This window comes from Bubalus bubalis, chromosome 18 (assembly GCF_019923935.1).
Source record: "Bubalus bubalis isolate 160015118507 breed Murrah chromosome 18, NDDB_SH_1, whole genome shotgun sequence".
NCBI lineage: Eukaryota > Metazoa > Chordata > Mammalia > Artiodactyla > Bovidae > Bubalus > Bubalus bubalis.
In genome coordinates, this window is record NC_059174.1 from 64,746,599 (window position 1) to 64,756,286 (window position 9,688).

Here is a 9,688-nt window from a genome sequence, read left to right on the forward strand (position 1 = left end):
TATCCCATAAAATTTTCTCCATAGATGAATTTTCAGTTCAGTCACTCAGTCGTGTCCAACTCTTTGCCGACCCCATGAACTGCAGCATGCCAGGCCTCCCTGTCCGTCACCAACTCCCAGAGTTTACCCAATCTCATCTCCATTGGGTCAGTGATGGCATCCAACCATCTCACCCTCTGTCATCCCCTTCTCCTCCTGCCCTCAATCTTTCCCAGCATCAGGGTCTTTTCAAATGAGTCAGCTCTTCGCATCACGTGGCCAAAGTATTAGAGTTTCAGCTTCAACATCAGTCCTTCCAATGAACACTCAGGACTAATTTCCTTTAGGATGGACTGGTTGGATCTCCTTGCAGTCCAAGGGACTCTCAAGAGTCTTCTCCAACACCATAGTTCAAAAGCATCAATTCTTCAGCACTCAGCTTTCTTTACAGTCCAACTCTAACATCCATACAGGACTACTGGAAAAACCATAGCCTTGGCTAGATGGAGCTTTGTTGACAAAGTAATGATTCTGCTTTTTAATATGCTGTCTAGGTTGGTCATAACTTTTCTTCCAAGGAGTGTCTTTTAATTTCATAGCTGCAGTCACCATCTGCAGTGATTTTGGAGCCCATAAAAATAAAGTCTGACACTGTTTCCCCATCTATTTGCCATGAAGTGACAGGACCAGATGCCATGATCTTCGTTTTCTGCATGTTGAGCTTTAAGCCAACCTTTTCACTCTCCTCTTTCAGTTTCATCAAGAGCCTCTTTAGTTCTTCACTTTCTGCCATAAGGGTGGTGTCATCTGCATATCTGAGGTTATTGATATTTCTCCCAGCAATCTTGATTCCAGCGTTTGCTTCTTCCAGCCCAGCTAGATGAATTAGATCAATTTTATTTTACCGTTAACAAGGAGTAATTTTATTTCTTTTTATTGCCTCGTTATGGGGACTATAACCTACATCTCAATATTAAATAGATGTCTAGTTTTACTAAAATTTTCAGTATGCTACTGAATCCAAGTCTTGTTTAATTTGCCTTACTTTTCTACTTTCTTTTTTCCCCCCTACTTACTTAAGGGACAATATGCCATTAAGTTGAGGTCATACTTTTTGAATATGTATTTGATCTATGAATTTAAAAATTATAAATAAAAAAATATAGGTGCTTAGTCCATTAAAAAAAAAGTTTCACAGCAAAAGATAGACTGGTGTTTGAATAACATCTAGATGTCATACACGCTAGTCAAGTTGAATATAAAATTAATCATCACAAGTCCACCTCTTGTCAATTTGGCACCCACAGAAACTCAAACCATTCCTATCCTCCAAATAAAGACAAGGAGGATGCAGATTCCTTGGGTGATGGTCACTCTTCTGCTTGATATCCTACAACCAAATACTATGATATATGGGGACTTCCCTGGTGGTCCAGTGGTTAAGACTTCACCTTCCAATGATGTGGGTTCAATGCATGATCAGGAAGCTAAGATTTCACATGCCTAGTGGCCAAAATACCAAAGCATAAAACAGAAGCAAATAGTATAACTTTAATGATATATAGTGAATAAATATTAAGCTGTTAAGTCAGCTTTTTTTTTTTTTTTTTTTGGCTGTACTAGGAAGGAATGACGCTAAAGCTGAAACTCCAGTACTTTGGCCACCTCATGTGAAGAGTTGACTCATTGGAAAAGACCCTGATGCTGGGAGGGATTGGGGGCAGGAGGAAAAGGGGACGACAGAGGATGAGATGGCTGGATGGCATCACTGACTCAATGGATGTGAGTTTGGGTGAACTCCGGGAGATGGTGATGGACAGGGAGGCCTGGCGTGCTGCGATTCATAGGGTTGCAAAGAGTCGGACACGACTGAGTGACTGAACTGAGTTCAGAGTTCAGTGAACTGAACTGAACTAGGTGACTTATAGGATTAGTTCCCTAACCAGGGATTGAACCTGGTCACTGCAGTGAAAATGCAGAATCCTAACCACTGAACTATCAGGAACTACCGAACACTACTTTTGTTATATAAGGGGATGAAAGAAGGAAGATAAAGATATTGAATATACACACATATTCATGGCAAAAGAAGGAAGAAATACTTATGACATTACAGGTTACTATCCTCATTTCTCGGAGAAGGCAATGGCACCCCACTCCAGTACTCTTCCTTGGAAAATCCCATGGACGGAGGAGCCTGTTAGGCTGCAGTCCCTGGGGTCGCTAAGAGTCGGACACGACTGAAGTGACTTAGCATAGCATAGCATCCTCATTTCTATATGGTCATATAACCACAACTAGTATGTATCTCTTCTGCAACCCATTCCAAACTCCTTTGGTCCTCAGTACCACTTCAGACATTCCCTTTTTGTTCCCTGGTAGGTGAGCAAGCATTCATTCCTGAAGGGTCTGGGCTGTGAGTTGTCCTGCCTAAGTCAGGCTGTTATAGTTTTCATGGACTTTACTCATGGGTCGCAATAAGACGCCTTCAGGGACGCCTGCGTTCCAGACGCACACTTCCTTTGTGCAAGTAGCAGTGGGACGTGTCGTCCAACGTGCTCCTGCATCGGACTCAGCCACCAGAGCCAGCACAGTGGCTCTCTCCCTGTTGATTCAGAAGTTTGAGGAGCACAAAGTGGCCGACTGGCAGGGTCACCTTCCAGGACAACGGAGTCGTTCTTTTGCAGCAGTAGAAGCACAACTCCCATTAGAACGAAGACCTCTACACAATCAGCGCTTCGTGGGGATGGAAAGCAAGTGTCCCCTAGTGCCTCACTGTGGATAGCTGCCAGTGGTGCCACTCACGTGTCTGCCACTTGATTCCACGCTAGGGGACAAAGAGTCTGAGCTGTCATTTGATGATTCCGAGCATATACGGCTTCCTGAGAAATCTCTTCCTGGCCCTACAAGGACTGCCCCAAGCAACGCACCAGGGCCCCCGGACACATGTAAGGGTCATGCCAACCAGGGGCCTCTCTGCTGAGACTGTGCTGGTCAGGGAGGTCCTGGTGGCACTGATGACAAATGCCATGAGGACCTGCCTGACTCCCGCCCCCTTCTGAGAACAGCCCTGCTAACTGCTGTGAGGACACGTGACCCCACCAGGTTGGGGCAGTCAGCGTCCCGGCAGAGGAGTCAAGAACACGGACCTCAGGCTGAGCCTGAGGGTGCTGAGCACCGAGATGAGGGCTGGTGTTCAGAGGGACACCGCTTCTATCCCTCTGGTCCCTGCTACATACACAGATCAGGCAGGAGGAGGAGGGGCCAGCAAACTGCAGGGCCCGTGGGGAGCAGGAAAGGTGACTCCTGTGACCTCCTGATCAGCCAGAAACCAGGAGGAGGCTGCGGTCCCCACAGGTCTAAGAGCTGAGCACGTACCCAGGGAGACCAGGAGCCCGCAGGTCTCCAGCATCACCTCCCGGAACAGGGTCCTCTGGTCCAGGTCAAGTTGTCCCCACTCCTCCTGGGTAAAGGTCACAGCCACATCCTTGAAGGTCACCACCACCTGAAGAGTCAAACACAGCAACATTGGTGAGTGCACTTGGGTGGGATCAAGCCTGGCACTGTGTTGCTGGTGAAGGTGCAGAGACCCAGGCCTGAATTACCAGGCCTGCTGATGGCCAAGTTGTGTGCTGGGTTCCAGGGGGAAGCAGATGCAGCCTTGGGACATAAAGCAGCTGTGGCTGAGAGGAAAGCCTCAGGTGGAGGAGGCCACGGGAGGTGGCACAGACAGTGGTGTTCCACGAGGTCTGGGGGCAGTAAGTGCTCTGGGAAAAATGCTCGAGATGTAATTCCAACAATGGCCACAGCGGCGACAGCACCTGAGCTGCCCTCACCCTGTCTGAGCGCCTGCCCAGGCTGAGGGCTTCACACGCTGACGTGCAAGGGACTGCAGATCCCTTGCTCTGGGCCAGAGATCCGGGGTTCACATGAAGGGTCTGAAGTCTGACGCTCGCTGGCAGCGTGACCGTAGGCACAACATCTCGTCATTTCTCCAAGCATCAGCGTCACCATCAATCCTATGCTCATTCCCACTGCGCCGAGATTCTGAGAACTAAAGAGAAAATAACATGTTCACACATCAGATGCGGGAGGGCTGGCACAGTGAAGTGTGCCATGTCCTTTTTGACTTTTACTAACCCCCTCACTCGGCCCACGAGGTAAAGGCCATCATCAACTCTGTGTCTCAGGCAGAGGCCTGAGGTCCAGGCAGCTCCAGCAAGTCAGCCACAGGGAATTCCCTGATGGTCCAGTGGTTAGGACTCCATGCTTCCACTAGAGGCCACAGGTTTGGTCCCTGCTTGGGGAACTAAGATTCCACATGCCTTGCAGGAAAAAAATAAAAAAAATAAAAATAAAAAAAGAAGGAAGGAAGGAAGAGAGGGAGAGAAGAAGGAAGGGAAAGAAAGTCAGTCACAACCTCAAATTTAAGGAAGGATGTAAGATTTGAACATTCAGCAAAAGATGGCAGAGAGTTTCCAGAAGATGGGCAGGTGGGAGCCAGGGGTATCTCAGCCAGAGGAAAATGGCCAGGAAAAGACTATCCTAAGAGGAGACACTGAGGCACAGGGAGAGGGGAGAGACAGCCCTGCAGAGATCTGGAATCAGACAAAACGAAATGCAAGAGCAAAGGCTGTACACTGGGCAGGAATGAATGCAGTGAGCAGGGAAGAACAGAAGGGGGAGAAGTGTGGAGGTAAGCAAGGGGCAGAGCTAGTATAGCCCTGTGGGCCATAGTTGGGAGAAAGACTATTATAAGTGTGACCTGAGCACCTGAGTGGGAGACCCATTCATTCACTCAACCATTTGTTGAGCACCTTTTACAGGCTCAGCTACTCTGTCTTAGCAGAGAGCAGCAATAGGTGCTCACACTCTGGGACTGGAAAGAGATCCTAAACAAGCAACTAAATAAATGGGCACCACCATGTCAGATGCTGGGAAAGACTGAAGGCAGGAGGAGAAGGGAATGAGAGAATGAGATGGTTGGATGGCACCACCGACTTGATGGATATGAGTTTGAGCAAGCTCCAGGAGTTGATGATAGGGAAGCCTGGCGTGCTGCAGTCCGTGGGGTCGCAAAGAGTAGGACACGACTGAGTGACTAAACAACAACAGCCATGTCAGAGGACCTAAAGGTTCTGAACTCAAGAAAACAGAGATGACTGAGGTGACTGCCTGCTTGTGATTGGGCACCAGGGAAAGCCTCTCTCCGGACAGCGAATGGGAGCGATTCCGAAATAAAGTGAGGAAGGGAGTCAAGTGGGTGGGAAAGTAACAAATAAGACAAGTTCTGACAGTGATCAGGACTATGATGGGGGCACTCAGGGCGATGGCTATGCAGTTACCCAGGACCTCTTTTGTTTTTATGTCCAAAAGGACCCACATTCCTGTACACCATCATACCTGACCATTTGAACAGACTCACTTGTCAAATATAACCAAACCACAAACAGGAAGATAGATTCACGACTGTCAGGGGGAAGCTAGTTTCACTGGCTGTAAACTGAAAGGTAAATTCCTTGGCCTTCTGGGCTCCTGGACTGTCCTTACACCTTCTCTGTCCTAGTAGAACAGCAATCCCCAAAGTGCTGCAGACAACTGCTGTTCTTCCCCATCCCAGTCCTTATCTTTATAGAGGATACAGGACAGGGAAGCCCAAGGGTCAGATTCCCCCAGGGATGAGCCTCTGCCATCAACATAGGCCCAGGAGGCACCTCCATGAAAAGAGAGCCAGAGTGATGCTCCCTGGACCGCACTGGACACGGGAATACACGTCAGGTATCTCACGCGCGTTTTCTATTCTTTCAATCCAGTTGGAGGAACTTTAATATAAAAGCCAAGGGCAGCAGGGAAAGTTGCTCAAGGTCCTACACTCGGGAAGGGGTCTGGCTGAGACATACAGAACGGTCTCCGGACTGTGGGGTGTGCGCTTTGCCCTACGAGTCCTTCCACACCAGCGGCATGGTGTCAGGGGGATTCTAGAAGACACTTCCTCTCCCTTTTACACCGTGCCCCAATCACTGACAAAAAAGAATCCGCTTACCAATGCAGGAGTCGCGGGTTCGACCCTTGAGTCAGGAAGATCCCCTGGAAGTGGAAATAGCAACCCAAATCCCGTTTACAGATCCTAGCGAGTGCGGGGACACCAGCCTCAAAACGAAAATCCCGCTCTGGCAGCGCAGGAAGTCTGGCCTCTGACCATGCGAGCCGGCAACGCCCCTTTCATTGACGTCATCAGCCTGGCGCTCTCAAACGGAGCAGAAGCTTCTGGGTAGTTCTTTTTCAGCATCCCTCCAGGAGAAAGGTGTCTCCAGAGGACCCTGGGGCCCAGAGGTCTGGAGAAGAGCTGGCGGAGGAATTGCAGAGGCTCTAGTGAAGGAGGCGAGGCATGGAATGTTCCTGAAGGCGTCCCTGTTGTGTTTTCTGCCTCTTGTCTTTTAAGACCCTTGTAACATAAACTTTTAAATTTTTAAAATTTATTTTTAAGTGGAGGATAATTGCTTTACAATATTGTGTTGGTTTCTGCCATACATCAACATGAATCAGCCATAGGTATAGGTGTGGCCCCTCTGGCTTGAACTTCCCTCCTTCCATCCTATCTCACCCCTCTAGGTTGTCACAGAACACAGGTTTGAGTTCTCTAAGTCATAAAGCAAATTCCCAGTGGCTGTCTGTTTTACATATGGTAATGTATGTTTGTATTATAAAATATTTAAGTTAAATATTCTTCTGCCTCAGCGTTCCCGCAGACTGGCTGTAGGCACCCCGCCCGGGTGACCAGATACACAAGAGTGATGCAGCTGTGGCCCCAACTCAAGCTTCCCTTATCTTCCCCTGTGACCTAGTGATATTCCAACCCACCAGTGAAATCCCCATGAAATCATGACTGTTGCCTGTGTACACTGCCCTGATCCCCAGAAATAGCACTCATCTAGGGGACCCCACTCTTCTGGTTTGTTAGCAGCCCCCCACCCCCAGGTGCTGGTCCCCATAGACTGTAGCCGGTCAGGCTCCTCTGTCCATGGGATGCTTCAGGCAAGAATACTAGAGTGGGTTGCCATTTTCTCTTTCAGTGCATCTTACCGACCCACGGATGGAAACTTCCTCTCTATGTCTCCTGCATCCACAGGCGGATTCTTTACCAGCTGAGTCATCGGCCCTCTTTCAAGCCAGGGATACTGAGGGAATAATAGGAACGCAGTCGCAGGGGTTGTTTATAAGCATACCCAACTTCTGCACTGACGCAGGAGCCCCCTAGAGTCACCTGAAGGAACTCGCATTTTATCAATGAACTTCTTCCCACACCCGCCCCTCCTGCCTGCTCCGGGGGGCCGTCGGAGAGAGGACGGCCGCTTTCTGCTGTCCCCTCGGGAAGCCGGCCTCCAGTGAGGAGTACGTTTGGCACCCGTTTGCTCGGCTCTCGTTGGACACCAGCCACCGAGCCAAGGGCCGAAGAGCTCAGAAACAGCCGGCGCGAGGAAGGGACCGTTCTCACTGGGACAACAGTGCGCGCGCTTCCAGCACATCCAGCGCTCCGAGAAGCCTCCCTTCCCAGCGAAGGAGTGACCCCCAAGCTGCCGGCCCCTCTAGCCCAACCTTCCTGAGCGTGGTCTGGAGAGCCCGCGGTGGAAGTCAGCCAGGGAACGGCATCAAGAGAGACTGTCTTGGTCCTGCCAGCGCAGGCGAAGCGGGAGGACGCCACGTGGTGACAGGCGAGAGGAATTCGGGGGCGGAGCCCGGGGGCAGCGGGCGGTCTCTGCCTTTCCGCCCACGGCTGGGCTGCTCGAAGTGCGGTTGGCAAGAACCAGTCGCGGCCGCCTAAGTTTATAACAGTGTTTTATGAATGAGCCCCTACGTCACGGAAACCTTTGCGGCGATAGAAGGGTGGCGGGCGGGTCCCAGCATTTCCGCGGCCTCCTTGCCGCTTCCCTATCATGGGAATGTCTAAGCAACGGAGTTAGGATACCGTGAACCCCTGAAATTGACCGCTCTCAAGACACCACGGTAGCTCAGCTGGTAAAGAATCCACCTGCATTGTCCGAGACCCCTGTTCGATTCCTGGGGTCGGGAAGATCCCCTGGAGAAGGGATAGTCTACCCAGTCCAGTATTCTTGGGCTTTCCTGGTGGCTCAGCTGGCAAAGAATCTGCCTGCAATGCGGAAACTTGGATTCGATCCCCGGGTTGGAAAGATTCCCTGGAGAAGTGAAAGGCTACCCACTCCAGGATTCTGGCCTGGAGAATTCCATGGACAGTGGAGTCTGGCAGGTTACAGTCCATGGGGTCGCAAAGAGTCGTACAGGACTGATCGACTTTCACTTTCACTTTTTAAGACTTCAAGGAACACCGTGAAACCTGCTGATGTAGAGTTCCAAATCTGGACATCCTCCTGAGCTGCATAGTTTAAAGTTAGGAATTGAGAACAATCGTGATCAGGTGTTTCATTTTCCTTCTCAGGAAGGAAAGTGGCAGGATTTAAATTTCCACAAACTTTAAGCTTAGTTACTGGTCCTTCTAACAACAATGACTGATACTTAAGCCTACTGTCTGTCATCCAAATATTAACCTTAGAATTTAAGATTCCACTCACATCATGAGAAGTCAGTACAGTAAGGTTTCGTCCATTAATTATTTTTAAAGCTTCAGGTGCTAATAAAGCCGCTGCCCCAATTACTCTTAGGCAGTGGGGCCACCCACGTGAAACTACATCTAATTCTCTGCTTACATAAGCAGTAGTTTGCTGGTGAGGCCCTCGGGGTTGTGTCAAAACTCCCAATGCCACACCTTTTCTTTCAGTGACAAACAAATTAAATTCTGACCCTGTGGGCAAGCTCAGAGCTGGAGCTTGCAGGAGAGCAGTCTGAAGAACCTTAAAAGCCTTTTGAGTTTCTGGAGACCAAACCAGTTTGTCGGTTTGGGCCTGCTGAGTTTCAGCTATAAGTTTATATAAAGGCCGGGCAAGTTCCCCATAGCCCAGAATCCAAATGCGACAGTAACCTGTGATTCCCAAATATCCTCTCAATTGTCTTAAAGTCATAGGTAGGGGATGATTTAGTATAGGTTTAATTCTCTCAGGGCCTATGGCCCTAGTCCCTTCTGATATGATTAGGCCCAGATATCTAACTGATTGTTGACAAAGCTGAGCCTTTTCTCTTGATGCCTTGTAACCACAGCCTGCCAGAAAGTTGAAGAAATCTTCTAAGGCTCGCGAACAAGTTTCCTCTGTCTCAGCACAGAGCAAAATATTATTTACATATTGTAACACCACTGCCTCAGAGCTATTAAAGTTTTGTAGATCCCGTGACAAACTTTGTCCAAATAAGTGAGGACTGTCACAAAATCCCTGAGGCAAAACTGTCCAGGTTAACTGAGAAGCTGGCTGTGTAGGGCCTTCAAAAGCAAATAGAAATTGACTTTCTTCCACCAAAGGCACTGAATAGAAGGCATCCTTTAAATCAATTACTGAGAAATCTTTGGCCCGTTCAGGAATTTCAATAGAGTATAAGGATTAGTCACCACGGGGTGTAAAGGAACTACAGCCTCATTTATTATTCGTAAATCTTGAACTAGTCTCCATTTACCATTCGATTTCTTTATACCCAAAATAGGAGTGTTGCAAGGACTGTTACAGGGAATTAATAGTCCCTGCTCCTTTAAATTTTCCATGATGGGTTTTAACCCTTCCTTAACCTCAGGTTTCAATGGATACTG

General features: G+C 48.9%; 1 long non-coding RNA gene and 1 other non-coding gene across 3 annotated transcripts; both read right to left on the bottom strand.

Moving 5' to 3' along the window:
- Positions 1-1,893: 1,893 nt before the first annotated feature.
- Positions 1,894-8,094, bottom strand: LOC123330332. 2 transcript variants are annotated; one of them, XR_006546167.2, is made up of 4 exons: positions 6,023-8,094; positions 3,816-4,033; positions 3,358-3,484; positions 1,894-2,806 (listed from the first exon to the last, which is right to left on the bottom strand). It is a non-coding gene; the product is annotated as an uncharacterized LOC123330332 (long non-coding RNA). The 2 variants fall into 2 exon arrangements; XR_006546166.2 differs by having other exon boundaries at positions 3,816-8,094.
- On the bottom strand, positions 1,914-1,984 carry TRNAE-UUC. The gene has a single exon. It is a non-coding gene; the product is annotated as a tRNA-Glu (tRNA).
- Positions 8,095-9,688: the final 1,594 nt, after the last annotated feature.